This window comes from Tachypleus tridentatus, chromosome 6, assembly GCF_004210375.1.
Source record: "Tachypleus tridentatus isolate NWPU-2018 chromosome 6, ASM421037v1, whole genome shotgun sequence".
NCBI lineage: Eukaryota > Metazoa > Arthropoda > Merostomata > Xiphosura > Limulidae > Tachypleus > Tachypleus tridentatus.
This window is the reverse complement of record NC_134830.1, coordinates 121,212,010-121,234,457: the sequence shown is the minus strand read 5'-3', so window position 1 is coordinate 121,234,457 and position 22,448 is coordinate 121,212,010. Positions and strand designations below refer to the sequence as shown.

Sequence of the window (22,448 nt, the reverse complement as noted above, 5' to 3'; positions counted from 1 at the left end):
GCCTTTTTTATTTATATTTTTTTATTTTCTTCTTTTATATATTTTTCATTTTTAAAAATATATTTATATATGTATAAAACACCTATGAATATTATACTAATTCTAAATGTCTAGTGCATTGTGGCCAGCTTGACTTCTGTTTTTTAACTATATATAATCATTGGAGAAAGGTACTTAGGACAATGATCATCACGAACAAAGATCGCACAATAAATCATTTTTATGACAATTTTTATTAAGATAATTTAATATATTGTGCAAGAGTCTGTCGGTTACTGTCTCTAAGTTTGAATACTTATACATAAATGTGGATGAAGTACTACGTGGTACGTTATAAGCTGATGTTATGATTGAATTTTGTAAATTCGTTGGTAAAAGAGTAGCCCAAGAGTTGGCGGTGGGTGGTAATGACTAGCTGCCTTCCCTCTAGTCTTACACTGCTAAATTAGGGACGGCGAGCGCAGATAGCCCTCCAGTAGCTTTGCGCGAAATTCGAGAAACAAACAAATATAAATATTGTTCGTTTGATGTGAAGCACAACGCTGCATAATGGACTATCTGTGTTACGCCCACCACGAGTATTAAAACCCTATGTTTCAGTATTAGGTTCCTCTGTAGTTTATTCATTCAGTTCATTTCCAGTCTAATGTTTAACAAACTAAAGTAAGCTAAACGTCTATTTTGTTTCTCTGCTAATATGTTTAATAATTACAACGTATCATATATTGATATTGTGTAAATTATCAAAGTAATTATAAAAATAAGCAAATGTTAGACAGGAGATGAACAAAAATAAACTTAATAAGGCAGTGCGTACTCTTGAATAATATTTATTGTAGTTTTCGAAGAATACGTTTTTATCATATTATATCATGTTTCGTCAGTAGTGTAATAATACTGTTTACATTACATGTGACGTCGGTAGTGTGGCAATATTATTCACATTACATGCTACTGTGAGATCGTGTAATAATACTGTTCAAATTACATGTGACGTCGGTAGTGTGACAATATTATTCACATTACATGCTACTGTGAGATCGTGTAATAATATTGTTCACATTACGTGCTGGTGTCACGCCAATAGTGTAAAAGTATTGTTCACATTACATGCAACTATGAAGTCAGTAGTGTAATAATATTATTCACATTACATGCTACTGTGAGATCAATAGTGTAATGATATTGTTCACATTACGTGCTGGTGTCACGTCAATAGTGTAAAAATATTGTTCACATTACATGCAACTGTGAAGTCAGTAGTGTAATAATATTGTTCACATTACATGCTACTGTGATGTCAATAGTGTAATTTCAAGAAAAGTATACAGTGTTAGTTACAGATTCTGACCCGTAATTTACACTACCCATGTCGCATCGTGTAAGTTACTAGACCCATAATTTACACTACTTGTGCCGTACCGTGTAAGTTATTAGACCTATAATTTACACTAACCATGTCGCACCGTGTAAGTTGCTAGAACCATAATTTACACCAGTCATTTTACACCCTGTAACTGAAATTCTTGTTACTGTATAAATTGATATGGTGGCGTCCCGATCCCGGAAAAAATTCCAACATAGAATGTTAAAATGTGTTAGCTTTAGGTTACGAAACCTGACTCTTAATCAGAAGATAAGTGTACTGCTGCTATATTTAGAAGTGTGAAAATCTAAAGCAAATAAAGAAAACTTTGATGCATATGGACATCGTTTTGTAGATACTTCAAATATCCTTACTACAAAGTACTTTACGAACCCTGGAAGGAACCATAGTCACTAAAGCGTCAGTAAACATTTAGTACTAACTGAACATTTAATCTAGTGCTACTTGTTGCTTCCACCATGAATAGGAATAGTTCGAAAACACTTGTAGTTTCTTATAATTTCAGTTCCGGCATCGTGTCCAAATCTAAAAAAACTAGCATAAATAGCCCTCGTGTAGCTTTGCGCGAAATTCAAAAACCAAACCGATTTAAAAAAAAGAACTACAATATTGTTATGGACAATACTCTAACATTTGTCAGTTTGTTGATGTGTTACATGGTTATGAATAATCTTCTAACATTTGTCAGTTTGTTGATGTGTTACATTGCTATGAATAACATTCTAACATTTTTCAGTTTGTTGATGTGTTACATTGCTATGAATAATGGCACATTTAACTCAGATACAAACTGTCCAAACTAGGATGCCCCATAGAAATTATTCGCTGGGTTTTTATTTATCCCCATGGACGATAAGAGCATCAGAGGAAATGATGAGAACAGCTACTCCCAGTAACAAAAATAAAATAAAAAATGATGACCTAAGAAGGTCAGTTTGTTGATGTGTTACATTGTTATGAATAATACTCTAACATTTGTCAGTTTGTTGATGTGTTACATGGTTATGAATAATCTTCCAACATTTGTCATCAGAAGATTATTCATAACCATGTAACGCATCAACAAACTGACAAATGTTAGAAGATTATTTATAACCATCTAACACATCAACAAACTGACAAATGTTAGAAGATTATTCATAACCATGTAACACATCAACAAACTTACAAATGTTAGAACATTATTCATAACCATGTAACACATCAACAAACTGACAAATGTTAGAAGATTATTCATAACCATGTAACACATCAACAAACTGACAAATGTTAGAGTATTGTTCATAACAATGTAACACATCAACAAACTGACCTTCTTAGGTCATCATTTTTTATTTTTTTTTGTTACTGGGAGTAGCTGTCCTCATCATTTCCTCTGATGCTCTTATCGTCCATGGGGATAAATAAAAACCCAGCGAATAATTTCTATGGGGCATCCTAGTTTGGACAGTTTGTATCTGAGTTAATTGTGCCATACTTTATCAAATACTTTCTTTCAACATCTAGGAAGCATACGACTGTGCGTGTTTTTTAAATTAACGCCATCTATTACTCCTTCAGTTAATCTTATGAGATGATCCGTTGTTTGTCTTGATTTTCGAAACCCATTTTGTATTTACGGGAGTATTGATTTAGTTTCAAGGTAATTAATGAGTCTAATTTTTTTTCATGTAATTTTCTATATCGCTTCTGAGACTTATTGGTTTGTATTTTTTAGAGTTATTTGCTGATTGTCCTTCCTTCTGGAACATACGAACATCAGCCTGTGTCCCAGTGGCTGGTATGTACCCTGGTTTTAGATATAAGTTGTATAAAGACGTGAGCTGTTCTAATAATCTCGCTCAAGTACCAAAGTTTTATGATACGGGTGTTTTCAAGTCTAATGATATTGTTCACGCGTGGACATTCGTCTGGATTATTTCTTTCACGACCAGTCACAGAGTGTTCTATTCCTGGTCTTACTTCAGGTTGTTGTTACTTGTAAATTTCCATAAACAACAGTGTTAGTTATACAGTCATGTTGTATTTTTGTGCTGACCTTTACCATCACGTGACATCTGTGAATCAAACTATTGACCGTGTGAAATTCAGATAACGTAGCACAGTGATGATACGCATTTAATTCAAGATAACAGATGTGTTGATAAATATAATTACAGGGTTCGCTATATACATTTACCGTGAACTGCAGTAACTGTATGTTAAACAAGAACCATATTAAATAAACGACAGGCTTGTTTTTCAAAACCTACTGGTGATATAGATGGCCGAGTTTAACGTCTTCGGGTTATAGAACTCGAGCTAAACAGCCATTGGTGAATTATAGTAAATCAGTAATTTAAGATCATTTACGTCTATTGTAGTTCTTTTTTTTAGATCGGTTTGGTTTTTGAATTTCGCGCAAAGCAACACGAGGGCTATTTATGCTAGTTTCTTTAGATTTGGACACGATGCCGGAACTGAAATTATAAGAAACTACAAGTGTTTTCGAACTATTCCTATTCATGGTGGAAGCAACAAGTAGCACTAGATTAAATGTTCAGTTAGTACTAAATGTTTACTGACGCTTTAGTGACTATGGTTCCTTCCAGGGTTCGTAAAGTACTTTGTAGTAAGGATATTTGAAGTATCTACAAAACGATGTCCATATGCATCAAAGTTTTCTTTATTTGCTTTAGATTTTCACACTTCTAAATATAGCAGCAGTACACTTATCTTCTGATTAAGAGTCAGGTTTCGTAACTTAAAGCTAACACATTTTAACATTCTATGTTGGAATTTTTTCCGGGATCGGGACGCCACCATATCAATTTATACAGTAACAAGGATTTCAGTTACAGGGTGTAAAATGACTGGTGTAAATTATGGTTCTAGCTAACTTACACGGTGCGACATGGTTAGTGTAAATTATGGTTCTAGCAACTTACACGGTACGGCACGAGTAGTGTAAATTATAGGTCTAGTAACTTACACGATGCGACATGGGTAGTGTAAATTACGGGTCAGAATCTGTAACTAACACTGTATACTTTTCTTGAAATTACACTATTGACATCGCAGTAGCATGTAATGTGAACAATATTATTACACTACTGACTTCACAGTTGCATGTAATGTGAACAATATTTTTACACTATTGACGTGACACCAGCACGTAATGTGAACAATATTATTACACTATTGATCTCACAGTAGCATGTAATGTGAATAATATTATTACACTACTGATGTGACAGCAGCATGTAATGTGAACAATATTATTACACTACCGACTTCACAACTGCATGTAATGTCAACAATATTTTTACACTATTGATCTCACAGTAGCATTAATGTGAATAATATTATTAGACTACTGATGTGACAGCAGCATGTAATGTGAACAATATTATCACACTACTGACTTCACAATTGCATGTAATGTGAACAATATTTTTACACTATTGACGTGACACCAGCACATAATGTGAACAATATTATTACACCATTGATCTCACAGCAGCATGTAATGTGAACAATATTATTACACTACTGACTTCATAGTTGCATGTAATGTGAACAATACTTTTACACTATTGGCGTGACACCAGCACGTAATGTGAACAATATTATTACACTATTGATCTCACAGTAGCATGTAATGTGAACAATATTATTACACTACTGACTTCACAGTTGCATGTAATGTGAACAATATTTTTACACTATTGACGTGACACCAGCACGTAATGTGAACAATATTATTACACTATTGATCTCACAGTAGCATTAATGTGAATAATATTATTACACTACTGATGTGACAGCAGCATGTAATGTGAACAATATTATCACACTACTGACTTCACAATTGCATGTAATGTGAACAATATTTTTACACTATTGACGTAACACCAGCACATAATGTGAACAATATTATCACACCATTGATCTCACAGCAGCATGTAATGTGAACAATATTATTACACTACTGACTTCATAGTTGCATGTAATGTGAACAATACTTTTACACTATTGGCGTGACACCAGCACGTAATGTGAACAATATTATTACACGATCTCACAGTAGCATGTAATGTGAATAATATTGCCACACTACCGACGTCACAGCGGCATGTAATGTGAACAATATTATCACACTACTGACTTCACAATTGCATGTAATGTGAACAATATTTTTACACTATTGACGTAACACCAGCACATAATGTGAACAATATTATTACACCATTGATCTCACAGCAGCATATAATGTGAACAATATTATTACACTACTGACTTCAAAGTTGCATGTAATGTGAACAATACTTTTACACTATTGGCGTGACACCAGCACGTAATGTGAACAATATTATTACACGATCTCACAGTAGCATGTAATGTGAATAATATTGCCACACTACCGACGTCACATGTAATTTGAACAGTATTATTACACTACTGACGAAACATTATATAATATGATAAAAACGTATTCTTCGAAAACTACAATAAATATTATTCACGAGTACGCACTGCCTTATTCAGTTTATTTTTGTTCATCTTCTGTCTAACATTTGCTTATTTTTATAATTACTTTGATAATTTACACAATATCAATACATGAAGATAACAGTATATGATACGTTGTAATTATTAAACATATTAGCAGAGAAACAAAATAGACGTTTAGCTTACTTTAGTTTGTTAAACATTAGACTGGAAATGAACTGAATGAATAAACTACAGAGGAACCTAATACTGAAACATAGGGTTTTAATACCCGTGGTGGGCGTAACACAGATAGTCCATTATGCAGCGTTATGCTTCACATCAAACGAACAATATTTATATTTGTTCGTTTTTCGAATTTCGCGCAAAGCTACTGGAGGGCTATCTGCGCTCGCCGTCCCTAATTTAGCAGTGTAAGACGAGAGGGAAGGCAGCTAGTCATTACCACCCACCGCCAACTCTTGGGCTACTCTTTTACCAACGAATTTACAAAATTCAATCATAATCTCAGCTTATAAAGTACCACGCAGTACTTCATCCACATTTATGTATAAGTATTCAAATTTAGAGACAGTATCCGACAGACTCTTGTACAATGTATTAAATTATCTTAATAAAAATTGTCATAAAAATGATTTATTGTGCGATCTTTGTACGTGATGATCATAGTCCTAAGTACCTTTCTCCAATGATTATATATAGTTAAAAAACAGAAGTCAAGCTGGCCACCATGCACTAGACATTTAGAATTAGTATAATATTCATAGGTGTTTTATACATATATAAATATATTTCTAAAAATGAAAATTATATAAAAGAAGAAAATAAAGAAATATAAATAAAAAAGGCAACTCAAGACAATATATGGACATTGTCCTGAAAAGGGCCGCAGTACTGTGGGTTACTCTGGCCCTAAAGCACTACAACTGCAACATTGTAGGAGCTGAAATGTAAGTTAGGGATGGAGGAAGAGGTCTCTTGCACCTGACCCTCCTGGGTATCTAAAATCCAACATACCCAAATATCCACAAAGGACAAGCAACCGTGAGAAACCCGACAGACTTGTTACGCAGTGGTCTTTTCAAGAACTTAAAGATATAATTTTTTTTTCCTCTTTTATCCAAACGAAAATTTTCCCAACATATTTGTCCTTTGTCTCACTGTGTCGGCAAATGTAATTTTATTTAATAGCGAAGGGTGAAAACGGCATTAAATTTACAATGACAAACACCTGTCTTTTGGCCCCTGACGGGTATCGAAACCAAACTTTTAGCGACGTTTGCCTGCGGATAAACGATGAAAGACTTAAATTTATTTTTATTTGTTTGCTTTTGAACATAATACTACACAATAAGCTATCTGTGCTCTGCCTGCCACAGGTATCGAAACCCGAAGTTTAGCGTTAAAAGTCTTACGATTTACAACAGAACCACTCGGAGCATGTCACTTAAAACCATGAACACGAACCTTCTGAAAGATTAAACAATTAGGATTTTATTCAATGACCCCTATTCATCGGTACTTAACGCTTACATATAGACAGGCCCCAAGTGGCTCAGCTAAAAGTATGAAGGCTTATAACACTAAAAATCGGTTTACAATACCCGTGGTGGGAACAGCGCAGATGGTCCATTGTGTAGCTTTGCACAAAACGAACCTACACTTTGTTTTTCCTTTTTTATGACCTTAATTACAACTGTTTCGGGGTCGTCTGGTATTTTTTTTAATCCAAGAAGTTTACATACGGCAAGCTGGTCCATATTGGATAAGCATATTCGGTGACGAGGATTCAAATTCGCAATCCTAACCTTTATTAGACCGTTAAAGATCCTATAAAGAAATATCACTCCACACTCGTAAAACGCTTAAGACCTGCAAGGAATAATCTCGAAACATAATCCATAAGGCCTCCAATGAACAATACCTTTCTCAGCCTTGCTCCCGCTCACACAGAGTGCTTTGTTACACAATATAATTATGTCACTAATATAAGAAAACAGTTTTGCGATATAGTGTTTTAAAGGATTTTTACGTGACTGAAAGAAAATAAAAATTGTGAAATTTTATTAATTTATTATTGAATACAATCAGCAGTGGCTTTAACCTACAAAAGAATAATGAAATATAAAGTTTTATGCTATAATTTCTGAATTATAATTTAGAGGTTGCGTGCAGTTAAGAGCCGGTAAATTCGAATAAGATCTCGATGCAAACATTAGTTCCAAATACAAGTAACGACATGTTAAAATATTAGAATTTAATGAAAAGTTCTTCAACGACTGAGAATTAACTTGTGAAATCAGTAATTGTTGGTCAAGAGAACTTTGATAAAAAATATGTCAATCAGGTTTTTGTTCATCACCATGTAACACGTCAACAAACTGAAAAATGTTAGAATGTTATTCATAGCAATGTAACACATCAACAAACTGAAAAATGTTAGAAGACTATTCATAACCATGTAACACATCAACAAACTGATAAATGTTAGAGTATTGTTCATAACAATGTAACACATCAACAAACTGACCTTCTTAAGTCATCATTTTTTTTGTTACTAGGAGTAGCTGTCCTCATCATTTCCTCTGATGCTCTTATCATCCATGTTACTGAGAGTAGAAATGATGAGGACAGCTACTCCCAGTAACAAAAAAAAATGATGACCTAAGAAGGTCAGTTTGTTGATGTGTTACATTGTTATGAATAATCTTCTAACATTTGTCAGTTTGTTGATGTGTTACATGGTTATGAATAATCTTCTAACATTTGTCAGTTTGTTGATGTGTTATATGGTTATGAATAATCTTCTAATGACAAATGTTAGAAGATTATTCATAACCATGTAACACATCAACAAACTACAACAAATATAAAATAGATTATAACGAAAGCATATAGAGCCCGACAATCAACAAACTCAGCAATTCTACATAACAATTGAAACATGCCAACAATAGATACATTAATAGAAATGAAGTGATGAGTGAACTTGTGGTTAAATAACACATTATGAACCAAACCCTAAGTACCTCTTTCTTCTAAACATCATAAATAATAAATTTACAGACCAAACAGTGTTAGGTTAGATGAATCCTAGAAACAAACGTAGCTCTATTTTAAAGGGGTTTTGTATGCAAAAGTAGGGTGATGTGTGCATTTGTGTCTGACTGTTAAGTTTAACTGTATTGTGAAAACATACTAATAGTGTGATCATACCTCAGTGAGGTTTGTGAAAATACACCAGTTAATATTACCTCATGAATTGAACTGGACGTGGCTTGAAAACGGTATATAAATTAAAAATGCTGACAATTGACAAAATATATCATAGTGTAATTAACACAAAGAAATATAACAAAGGTTATTACCTAGGAAACAGTAACAGTGCAAACAAGATAACTATTACTGAAGGGAAGGAAGCGGGTTCCTTTAAACTTGATAATTTCTGATCCGAATCCTGATGAAGAATAAATAGGCTTAACTGTGTTTTAGCAAGCAAATGTTTGTATGCTTTTAAAAGAGAAAACCACGAATACACCAGATGGTTACAGCCCAATTAGTTTAACAAGTTGTATAGGCACAATTTTGGAAAGAATAATTAGTAATAGAGTTTCAGTACTCTTTGAGATGGTTTTTTAAATCACCTGAAGAACAAGACGGTTTCAGAACGTTTCGACAAACAACAGATCGTCTAGTTAGATTAAGTGAAATAATAATAATCAAAACGGATGAACTGTCGCCTTCTTTCTTGATTATTCAGAAAGCTTTCAACAGTGTATGTCATAATGGACATCGGTACAGAATAAAGCAGTCAGAGCTACCGACAGGTGGTCATAATGGATATCGGTACAGAATGAAGCAGTCAGAGCTACCAACAGGTGGTCATAATGGACATCGGTACAGAATGAAGTAGTCAGAGCTACCTACAGGTGTTATTCGATGGTTATCCAACTTTTTGAAAGATAGGAAATGTAGAGGACACCTACTTAGACTATTTTACTCCTGGGGCAGGTGTTCCCCAGGGAGAGAAAGTTAGACCCTGTGTTTAAGCGATATACCATTAATAGACCAAAAATTTAGCTTAACATCTCAATTAACAAATAATGCGGCTAACTGTAAGAGGTTTGGTTTGGTTTGAATTTCGCGTAAAGCTGCACGAGGGCTATCTGTGCTAGCCATCCCTAAATTTAGCAGTGTAAGACTAGAGGGAAGACAGCTTGTCATCATCACTTACCGCTCACTCTTGGGCTACTCTTTTACCAAGGAATAGTGACATTGACCGTCACATTATGAGGTCCCCACGTATGAAAGAGCGAGTATGTTTGGTGTGACGAGGATTCGAACCTGCGATTCTCAGATTACAGGTCACCGCCTGGCTATACTGGTCCATTTCCAACATAGAAGTAATATTAATTTATAAATTAAAGGTATGTTTATATTTATGAATTATTTCAATTAAAAAAACTTTACAATGATCAACTGAATAATTATCTAAATAAAATAATGAAACCTCAAATATCTCTCCTGTATGCAAATGCTAAAAATGTTATTGGAAAAATTATAAGTGAGAACATTACATTTATTACTTGTATTAATTACTGAGCTGATTGGTCATTATGATTTATGTAGGTAGCTTACTGTGACCTGAAGTTAATTATTTTAATAATTTGGTCTTTAAACATATGGTAGTGTTTGACTGTTTGTTGATAACAGTTAAGTCGAAAATCTGATTCGTTTTATCTACTGCTCTTTAGACTTTGATCGTTCGTTTGCTTGTTTTAGGATTTTGCGCAAAGCTATACGAGGGCTACCTGCGCTAGCCATCTCTAAGTTAGCAGTGTAAGACCAGAGAGAAGCCAGATAGCCATCACCAACTCTGGGGCTACTCTTTCACCAACAAATAGTGGGATTAACCGTAATTTACTAACTCTCCCGCGGCTGAAAGGGCGAGCATGTTTGGTGTAACGGGGATTCGAACCCGCGGTCCTCAGATTACGAGTTGAGCGCTCTAACCTCAAGGCTTTGACACTTGAAACGATATCTAACTGACCTGGTAAGCCTTGGGTCAATATCTAAATGAACTATTTCTTTTATAAATTTAAATTTGACATATAGCAATGTCAAAGGTTTTCTGGGGCAAATACAATCATTATAATGTTTTTACGACAATAGAAATTATGAATAAAATCACCATGATAAGAATACAACTGGTAGAATAAGATTGGAAGATAAAATTATTATTCTGTTGTTCCAACATTCATCGAGTGTTTACAAGTTTGCCCAGACTCAACGTTTTTCTGAACTTTAATAGCCATTTTTTTATTTTACTAATATCTAATCAGGACTTTCTTTCCATGTATATATTTACTTATTCTTTCATCAGTCCATTAATGTTCGTCCATATGTCTGCGTGCACTTTTTAAATAAACATTAATTGATTCGACCTTCCGTGTCTTCGACCATTTATTAGAACTTTGTCATTAAGCTAGACTTTTAGATTATCTCTTCATCTGTTTACTCAACCATTTATTTTATTTGCCCGTCTGTGTGCTTGTTTTTTTATTTCTTATAACTATTCCATGTGTCAGTCAGTTTAATTATTATTATTCTATCTATTCCATGTGTCAGTCACTTTAATCATTATTATTCTATCTATTCTATGTGTCAGTCACTTTAATTATTATTATTATATCTATTCCATGTGTCAGTCACTTTAATTATTATTATTCTGTCTATTCCATGTGTCAGTCACTTTAATTATTATTATTCTATCTATTCCATGTGTCAGTCAGTTTAATTCTTATTATTCTATCTATTCCATGCGTAAGTCACTTTAATTATAATTATTCTATATATTCCATGTGTCAGTCATTTTAATTTTTATTATTCTATCTATTCCATGTGTCAGTCAGTTTAATTCTTATTATTCTATATATTCCATATGTCAGTCAGTGTAATTATTATTATTCTATATATTCCATATGTCAGTCAGTGTAATTATTATTATTCTATCTATTCCATGTGTCAGTCAGTGTAATTATTATTATTCTATCTATTCCATGTGTCAGTCAGTGTAATTATTATTATTCTATCTATTCCATATGTCAGTCAGTTTAATTATTATTATTCTATCTGGTTCATATGTCAGTCAGTTTAATTATTATTACTCTATGTATTCCATATGTCAGTCAGTTTAATTATTATTATTCTATCTATTCAATTTCTAGATAATTTAATCTCCTTATTTTATTGAATTGTAGAAAACAAACATATTTATTACTGTAATTGATACATGAAACTATTGGTACTTACGGAAACTCCATAATTACACAATTGAGAAAAAAAACAAAATATGAAAACTGTACACTTCACAAATACTTCATTTATCCATAACCATGGTTTTGCCAGTAAAGGCATCATCATGTACAGCCTGAAATATTTCATAATTCAGCTTATATGTATATGTTTAAACAATGAACTGGAAATAATTTTTACGTTCACTTAGAGAGAAGTGGGAAGTTAGTTAGAACTGTTTTTATGGATTTGTTTTTAGACTTGTGTTTATTTCTAAAATTTTCATTGTATTTAGTTACCTATGAAAAGCTGAAAATTAGATGGCCTTGAGAATTTGGACATCAGTTGAAGTCTAGAAGCAAATCCAGAAAAAGTTCTAACTGACCAAACTAACTTAAGGTCCTCCTCACTTGTCTCTAGGTGAACGACGTAAAACTCATTTCCGGTTCTTTGTTTAAACACATGTATATATAAGCCTTGTTATGAAACATATCAGTCTGTACCTGATGATGCCTTTAATGGCGAAACTATGATTATGGATAAATGATGTATTTGTGAAGTGTACAGTTATCTTGTAGTTCCTCAAGTATGTATATCTTTCTGTTTGTTTATCTGCTTTATTCTCTCTCAGCCTATCAGTTTTCCTTTGTCTACCCTGCCTGTCTGTCTCTTTGTTTATTTATATAACCATCTGTATACTCGCGCGCACGCACGCACATATTCTAGTACATTTCACTAATCTCCAGAGAAACTGTAGGCGACTTTCTACTGTGTGAGGATACAGGAGCTTACCATGGCAGCAAGGCTTTGGCACAACGCACATACGTAATACAACGTACCTGTTCTGTTTCATTCCAGAACTGGTGGAGTAGTTTTTAAGTTCACTTTGAAAACTCTGGTTACACCAAAAAAAAAACAAAAAAACTCCAACATTTACGTTGAAAATATTGCTCACACCATAAAACCAAAAATAATCCAAATCCAACTGACGTTAGGTCTAGGTTCGATAAAGAGATAAATTAACACTTTCTCCTTCTTTTTACATTAGCTTAGTTGGGCCTAAACTATACTATAGTTAATACTGTCTATAAATAAACTTATAATGTTATTATACTAAATGTTTAATAAAGAACATTTATACCCATCCTTTTTCTAATTCCTTCATTGATAGAACAGCTGTAGTGCCTTGTTTGTTGAGCTTCCCAGCTCTCTGATGCGAGCAGACGCTTGCACTGTTCTTACGTGTAAAAGTCTTACTGCGCATGTTTATAAGGCGTACCGACAACAGAAATAGAACATGACAAAAGTATGGTGTCTACCATTGGAATTTCTTTGTATTATTCTAGAAATCCTTTATTTAAGGAAGTACTGTTGCATTAAATACACTAATTTCAACGCAAATGTTTTTGCAGGTTCCTGCTAGTATGTTATAATATTATTCAGGTTTTTTGTGTCATGATAATTGGCGTCCATGTAATTATCTAAATACACATGTGTGCGTAAGTCATTCCCATAACAGACAAACAAACTAATGTATTTTTATAAAAATTATGTTTGACTCATTTTATTTCGTTTTATGTGGTTTGTTTTCGTAGGCCCAGCATGGCCAGGTGGGTTAATGCGTTCGACTTGTTATAATGTGACGGTCAATCCCACTGTTCGTTGATAAAAGAGTAGCCCAAGAGTTGGCAGTGGGTGCTGCCTTCCCTCTAGTCTTACACTGCAAAATTAGGGACGACTATCCCAGGTAGCCCTCGAGTAGCTCTGCGCGAAATTTAAAAAGAAAACATTTTTATATTTTTTTATCATTTAATTATGTTATATAGCTCTCTCTAGTGACTTTTTGTGTAATTTAATTTCTTGATTATCGTTTTCTCGAATCTAATAAAATTTAATTGTTATTGACTTTTTAATACCTTATAAAAGACTGTTTAAAAACAACAGCTAATTAAAATTTTATTGTAAAACCTTATAAAGAACTGCTTAAAAAAAACAACAGCTAATTTATATTTTATTGTAAGACCTTATAAAAGACTGTTTAAAAACAACAGCTAATTAAAATTTTATTGCAAGACCTTATAAAACTGTTTAAAACAACAGCTAATTAATATTGTATTGTAAGACCTTATAAACACTATGTATGCTTGATCTAATTTATATCTCGTACAACAGGATAGGCTTACAAGTTGGAAATGCTTTCTCCGGTTTACTTTAAAAAATAAAAATATTTATATCTTGCGTTCTGTTCTTTCCTGCGGGTGTGCTGGGCGTGGTAATCCATATTTCATCAGTGAAACATTAAACTTTGTCACTGGTTACTTTTCTAATATACTTGGCCTATTAGCCATCGAGACGTTATAATGTGATGGTCAGTCCTACTATTCATTGGTAAGAAAAAAAGAGTAGCCAAAGAGTTGGCGGTTGGTGGTGTTGAATAGTTGCCTTTCTTTAATCTGTCACTGCTAAATTAGGAACGGCTAGCGCAGATAGCCCTGGTGTAGCTTTCTGACAAATTCAAGCCGAACGAAGCTTGTCTAAAACAAATTAATAATTATTAAAAACAAACAAACAAACCCAACAACGTTTTGTTAATTTATTATTCATTTCTGGCATATGATTTTGTTTGTCTGTTATTATGCACAAAGTTATACAGGGGCTACCTTTACTTTGCCAGTCGCGGGTGTCAAAATCCAATTTTTAGCTTTATCAGGCTTCAGTTTATAGCTATGCCGCCAGGGGCTCTAGTGTATGAGGCAGTAATCCGAAGGAAGGTTGTTACAATTACCTCATATCTCGACCTAAATACGTTACTTACTAAAATAGCTCATAGGTCTGTAGTATTTATGAATGTAAAGAATTTGGTACACTTACGGTTTACAGTTTTGTTATTCTCGTGAACTATCAAAGAAGGCATTGTAAGTAATTAACAGTGTAAATTTTGTAGTGACCTCTAATTAAAAAGTGCTGATATATATATATTCAATTATGCTCTTTGTTTGACGACGCTAACAACTGGTCATTTCTGAATTTTAGAAACAAAACTGGAATAAGGCTAGTTGCAATTTATTTATGTAATTATTTACATATTTTATTACATGTTTATGTCCACATCAAGGATGTCAGTAGGGGCAAGAGATGGTATTTGAGCCTTCCCAGGAAAATTAGAGACATTATCGTTTTTTTATACATTCAGCGTTTGTACGTGATTTTTGTTTCATTCCGTTCACAATTTCGTGTTACTACGGAAAACTCTGCCTCTCTCCGGAAATATTTCTGCAGACACACATATTCCACGCATAGAGAACGTTTCACTTTGTTAAACTGGAGTCTCAAGACAGAAGATTTGTTTTGTGTGATGAGCTGTTTGATTGGTTGGTGTTGTTAAGCGCAAAGATATACAATAAGCTATCTTTACTATGCCCACCAGTATATCTAAACCACATATTTAGAGTCGTAAGCCTGCAGATTTACGTTTGAGTTACTTGGGGCGTTTCGAGCGAAGGATATCACAACCAGCGGGATTACGAATAAATGTAACACAATAAGAGAAAGGTTGGGTAACTAGCTAAAATGGCTGTGCTACCAAGTACAACCAACGTTACTATAAAAAAGAAACAAATCTTATTCACTAAATAAATTTATAACTAGTTTTACGACTATTTTAGGGCTGCTTTTTGAATATTTAAAATATTGTTTCCAATTATTGGCAACAAAGTAACATTCTCTTGTCTTTTGAAATAATTAAGAGTTGAGCGAATTTGGTAGCCCACGAGATGACTGGTTGTTTTGTTTTTACGACTTGTGCGAGTTAGGGCTGTCGGGAACCAGCCCAGCCCCCGGGGGCAATAATATCATCGGGTTCCCCTTTCATTCTATTTATTAACTTTTTCTTATGTTTTTTTTTGTTGTTTCGGGAAAGAAATTCAGGTGACAAATGTCTTCATGAATCCAAGAAAGAAAAAAAAAAACAGTAGCCATTTTAGCTCATTACGTAGCATGAATTTCTCGTGAGCTTCGGAATATCCCACTGGCTGCCGGGCCCATCTAAATTACACAAGTGTAGCGTTTACTGTGGTTAATTTGGTTGGTTGGTTTGATGTTTTATATCGCAAAGCTGCTAGGCTATCTGCGCCGGGTTAATTTGGAATTTGTTAATAACACTGTGGAGCATAAAGTTTCCGTCAAATATTTTATACAAATAACAACAGAAAGAAAGAATTTCTATAATTAAGTTTTACTACGTGAGCTGAAATACTGTTTTTAAATTGCTACAACGTGCCATAGTTACATTTAGCATAGTTATGGCTCGTAAAAATTGTGATACGTCTACAATCGACTGTTAATGACTTTTGTGACATGGTAGAATCTATGTAAACGGTGTTTTTATATGGGTGAACTTATGTATGTATGCTTAAAGGAATATATCATTATACGATAATATAAGTCATTCAATGTATATGTTACACATATCCTGTTTAAAGATAGCCGTTCCTACCTTTAAACTGACAGGCTAAAACGAACGCAGCACTCATAGCCACAGAGTGTTGAGCAACTATTTAGAAAATGGAACGCGAACCATGAACCTGAGGTTTCTCAGTCAGAGCACTCTAAGTGCTTGAGTCACGCCCAATCCTGAGATGAGGCTTAAATGTGATCTACCATGACGACATTACGTATTTTTCTAGTTTTATGATGGGCTGTACTGCTGGAAATTCCTGTTTTTACGTGTTAAGTGGTGTGACGTCAGGAGATTGTCCAGGACAACCTCCGTGATTACTGACTCTCGCTTGAAAACAAACTACTTTTCGGTGTTGCATTCTATTCAAAAACAGATATTTTTGCAAAAAATTGGCGTAACTTTGATAAAGCATAACATGCATGTTTTGTGAAATATTAAAGCTATAAATCTTGAATGTGTTAATCAAACAAATAATTATTTGTTTGTTTGTTTAGAATTTAGCACAAAGCTACACAATGGGCTATCTGTGCTCTACCCACCACGGGTATCAAAACCAGGTTTTTAAAGATGTAAGCTTCTAGACATGCCACTGTGCCACTTGGGGGCTAATCAAATGAAGTCGACCACCAAAATTTCTCTAATTTTTATAAATATGCAAGAAGATTTTTTGAACAATGTTTCAGTTGTAAACAATTGCTCTAAGTTTTTCTTTACATGAACTGATTTGTTTGTTTTGTGTTCAGACAAAATTATTTGTTGTTCGTATAAGTATGTCTTATGTATTTCACAATCATTTTTGAATTTTTTATTCTCTTGCGTTCCACTTAAAAATATGTTTGACAACTGTTTTATTGAAATAGAACGATTTCCTTCCAACGAGACGCCTATTTTATACAACAATGGGCCTAAAATTTTGTAACAGTGCGTAATTTCTAATTTTGAATATATAAGCTATAATTACTAAATTATCTACCTAATTATATTATAACTTTGAAACGAACAAACTTTCCAGATGTCTTCAAAAAGAAATAAGAATAAATAGAAAGGTACACTATATAAAAAATATTTGGGTGAGACGTTCATATACCGACACAACACTCAAATAAAGTAAAAACTGAAACTACCAATAATTAACGGCTTGATGTCAGCCGTAGAACACGTTTGTTTCTGAATTTCATACAAAACTACACGAGGACTATCTGCGCTAGTCGTCCCTACTTTAGCATTGTAAGACAAGAGAGAAGGCAGGTAGTCATCACCACCTACCGCCAACTATTGGGCTACTTTTTTACCAACAAATAGTGGGATTGACCGTTGCATTATAACACTCCCACAGCTGAAAGGGCGAACATGTCTGCTGTGACTTAGGACATCTACCAAGGTGTTAATGTAGTGTGTGGCATACACAATACTACCACCATCACAGTTTTAATGGTTCCCTAAAACATAATTTCTTGTTGAATGATGTAGTGTGTTTTCGGAATCGCAGTCCATCGGTAGGACAGCGATAAGTTTACACACTTACAACGCTAAAATCCAGGGTTTAGTTTCTGAAAGTGGATGCAACAAATAGCTTAGTATAGTTTTGTTTAAAAACATAACCAACAAACGACTTAAATAAATTGGAGAATGACCCATAACATGATAAATTTGTTTTGTGTTACAACAAGGTTTTGTTGTGTTTCTTTTTTTTTTCGTGGAACGTGGATAACGTAGCATCTTTGTTATTCCTGTGTTTGAGACACACAGGCAGGGTACATTTATAATATAACGGTTATCTGTTATGTGTCTGAGCAGATGTAGCGTCAGAGATGGGGGGTGGTCCACTCTTGGTTAGTTTCATCCATTCTCTGAGATGTTCTTTGATTCCCAGTATTGCTGACAATCAGTTTTTAATAAGAGTAATAGATAAACTAAAAACTGCACAATAAACTGAACTTTCGGAAATTTAATAAATGCAAATAATGGGCCTCTAATCAAGTTAACTCCTTACTTTCATTTAAACCTTAATTCGTATCAGCTGCTTACTTACAGTTGTGACACTAATTTCTATTTCAACTAGCCCCTTTTTCTAAAGTATGAACGAACGTAAACTTTTGGTTTCTATAGCCCCTTACTTCAAAATAAGACCATAAGTCCTTGTAATCCATGTTAGCCCATTTTTTTCGTAAACAACCGTAAACCTCACGTCTCAAAATATTGAAGCTGGTTCTCAGTAAATCTTAAAAAATGTTGCACTGACATATTCATTTGGTTAAGATATTTTCGTCTTCGTTTCCGGCAATTTTTTTCCATTTGACTTGCTATATTTGTATTCCAAAAATATTTGGTTAAACACTATTTACGTCATTCGAAAGTTTTTTCCATAGATAATGTTAAGCACCGTATAGTTTAGGCCTAACTAAGTTAATGTAAAAAACGTACACGGTACACCCTTGTGCAAATTAATTGAAACAAGACGGAAAATTACGATTTTTTCAATTTTTTGCGTTTTATTTCTGATAATCCAAAAATTACTCACAAGTTAATACATGATATGACCGCCTTTATTTTTCAGAAGATCATTAATCCGCTTTGGCATCGAGTCCACGAGTTGACTGCAATCTTTACTAATTTTTGGATCGCGGTATCACACCTCAATTATGGCCTCAATTAGCTTATCTTTCGTAGTACAATCTTTTCTCCGAAGTCTTTCTTTACAAATCACCCAAAAATTTTCAGTAGAATTTAAGTCTGTAGAGTTTCCATGCCAGTCCAGCACCTTTATTCGTCTTGTAGTCATAAAATTCTTCACAAGTTTCGATGTGTGATACGGAGCCAGATGTTGCTGAAAAATGTCAGATCCATCTGGGAATCTCTTTTTCAATTCTGGAATGACTCTTCTCTGCAAAACTTCGATGTACTGTGGTCCCTGCATCATACCTTCTACGATATGTAAGCCTCCGACGCCACAGTAGCTGAAAAAGCCCCAAAACATCTTCTTCAAGGGATGTTTTACGAACTGATTGATGTGAGATTCTCGAAGTTTCTCATCTGGAGATCTGCGAACATGCAAACTTCTTTGACCCTGTACGAAGAAATGAGTATCGTCACTGAATAACACCTGCGTCCACTGTTCTTACGTCCAGTTCTTGTATTTCAGACCTCATTGATACCGTTTTTTCTTCATTGAGTTGGTAAGAAGTTGGTTTTTGACTGGTTTCCTTGCCCTTCTAACGCAATTTGGAATGACATAATATTCCTCAAAATTTCGTCATATATCCCAAAAATAGATCGACCTTACTGCAAAACACAGCTAATGACGCCGTCTATGTGAAAAAATTACTATTAAAGGAAATCAGCGGGTCCAGCGAGCCTACACCGATCGCCATGCTGAAAATATTATAAAATGACCATTTGTTTCAATTAATTTGTACAAGGATGTATAGCGTTAATTTGCTGCTTTATCGAACCTCGGCCTCACGTCAGTTATGGTTTTATATAGTACGACCTAAATACAAGTGGATTTACACTTTTGGGTGTTTTCGAATACAATTATTTTGTATTATTCTGTTTTCTTGTATTTAAAAAAATATTGTTGCAACAAAAATACTAATTTGACAGCAAATATTTATTTGGTGTTTGATAGTATGGCTCGGCATGGTCAGGTGGTTAGAGCGCTCGCCACATAATCCGAGAGTCGCGGGTTCGATTTCCCGTCACACCAAACATGCTCGCCCTTTTAGCCGTGGTAGCGTTATAATGTGACGATCAATCCCACTATTCGTTGGTAAAAGAGCAGTCCAAGAGTTGGCCGTGGATGGTGATGACTAGCTGCCTTCCCTTTAGTCTTACCCTGTAAATTATGGACGGCTAGCACAGATAACCCTCGTGTAGCTTTGCGCGAAATTCAACAAGCAAACTCTGCTAGTACAAAAATAAAAATACATCAAACTTAATATCCCAATGTTTTATTACCAGGCTTGCGCAATATGAAATAAAACTATTGTAATATAAAATATGTAGTAACGTAAACAGATGCCAGAAAAAGTTGTATTGGAGGACTAATTCGGTAGTTATCGTAGAAAATAACGCTTTGTGATTTCTGATACCGTTATTAAGTGACAAGTGTTTTATTATAAAACAAATGTAATTTTTCGATTTATCTTAAACCCACGTTGTTTCATCGAATATAATCTTTTTTATTCATTTTTAATCCTATCACGAGAGCACTGACGCCATTTGCTATTTCCGCTACATTGACAGTGAAGACGAGTTAAACCAATCAGTAAGCCCCTTCCCTCTGTAGACCTTGGCGGCAGTTGGTTTTCTCGTGTATTCTAAAGGTACTAATAATCACACACCAAGTTTTCGTTACTAACAGACAGTATTAACAGCAGGTGGGCCCTTAGCTAGGTCTCTTGGTGATTAGTGGAGACACAAACTTCTTGTAACTCTTTTTCTCACGTGAACAGCCTCACGTGTATGTTTTCAGCGGCACAAAACTTGTGCGAGGAAAGTTGTTTTGACTGTTTGTGCACCACGCGTATTTTTCTGGAGAAATGCCAACGAACCAGTTTGAAGTAGAGGCATTGGTCACATTTTAATCGATACATTTTCTTGAACGCAATTGTTTTCAATTTTTTGAAAGCAGTTAGAAGATATCTGCATTTTCCTCCAAAAATCTGAACTAGAAAAGCTTTTAAAGATCGTGTATTTTACTTGTACCTAAACATCTAAGTTTATAAAGGACGCGAGTGATGTCAGAAGTTTTGAAGACACGTGTGTTTATGTCAGTTTAAGAATCACTAAATTTTAGTATTCACGTTTTAAGAATAGGTAAGTTAGCCTTTGTACAATATGTGATGGATCCAATACGTAGTCCAAGAGTTGACGGTGGATGGTGATGATTAGCTGCCTTCCCTCTAGTCTTACACTGCTAAATTAAGGACGGCTAGCGCAGATAGCCCTTGAGTAGTTTTGCGCAAAATTCAAACTAAACCAATCTAATACGTAATCAACACGTTGTATAAAAATCACTCAGAACGTGTACAAGAGAGGGCAAGCGGGGGCACAAGTCTCCATTAACTCTATTCATAAAGACTCGGTCATTTTGATGTATGTAATGTTGTTTATTTTTATGCATATGATGTACGTGTGTACGTTGATATAGTTTATATATATCTATATACGTACTACGTATGTGTTTAATGTCCTTCTCTTCCAAGTAGCGGCCATATTTAACTTTCTGCGCAATACTCTGAGTGTCCCAGACTCCTGTTTATACATTCTGAGTAAAAAGAAACAACACTTCATTAGTAAAATACCAATTTCTTAATCTCTACAGCAGAGTATCTTAAGGAATGTCCCTGTTCAGTGACGGCGAGACTATTTATGTATGAACTCTTAAGAAAAGTGAAGACCGTCAACAACCTGATGAACACTGGTCGATCTTAAATCTTACGTCATGCTTAAGTCACACCTGCTTACACTTTCCGATTGGCTGTATGAACACTAATGTTGTTATGGTGATGCGCAGACATCTTGACCGATTATGGGTGCATAAAAACCTCTATGGTGACTTGATTAACAGCTCTGTCACAATGGTGATATTGATAATTCGTGTTTCCTTTATTTTTTATCAAAATATTCTTCAAATAAAGAACAGCTTGTTAAAAAAGTAAATACTCTAGTGAACTTACACAAATATACCTTAAAGTGAAACCACTTTTAATAACAGTTGAAATATATATATCAATGAGTCATTTTAAATATTTTGAATATAGGTAATATATAAATAAATCATTGTCAAGTAAAAATGTTGTTAAAATCGGTTAC

The 22,448-nt window shown here is 34.2% G+C and overlaps 2 protein-coding genes across 6 annotated transcripts in view; one reads left to right on the top strand and one right to left on the bottom strand.

Moving 5' to 3' along the window:
• LOC143253470 (uncharacterized) overlaps positions 1-13,410 on the bottom strand; it is a 41,031-nt gene extending 27,621 nt beyond the window's left edge. The window contains exon 1 of the mRNA XM_076507444.1: positions 13,314-13,410. The gene's annotated coding sequence lies outside the window, so the exon portion shown is untranslated. The remainder of the gene's footprint in view (positions 1-13,313) is intronic.
• The window catches only part of LOC143253469 (dystroglycan 1-like), an 85,942-nt gene that overhangs the window by 8,607 nt on the left and 54,887 nt on the right, over positions 1-22,448 (top strand). The window lies entirely within an intron of this gene.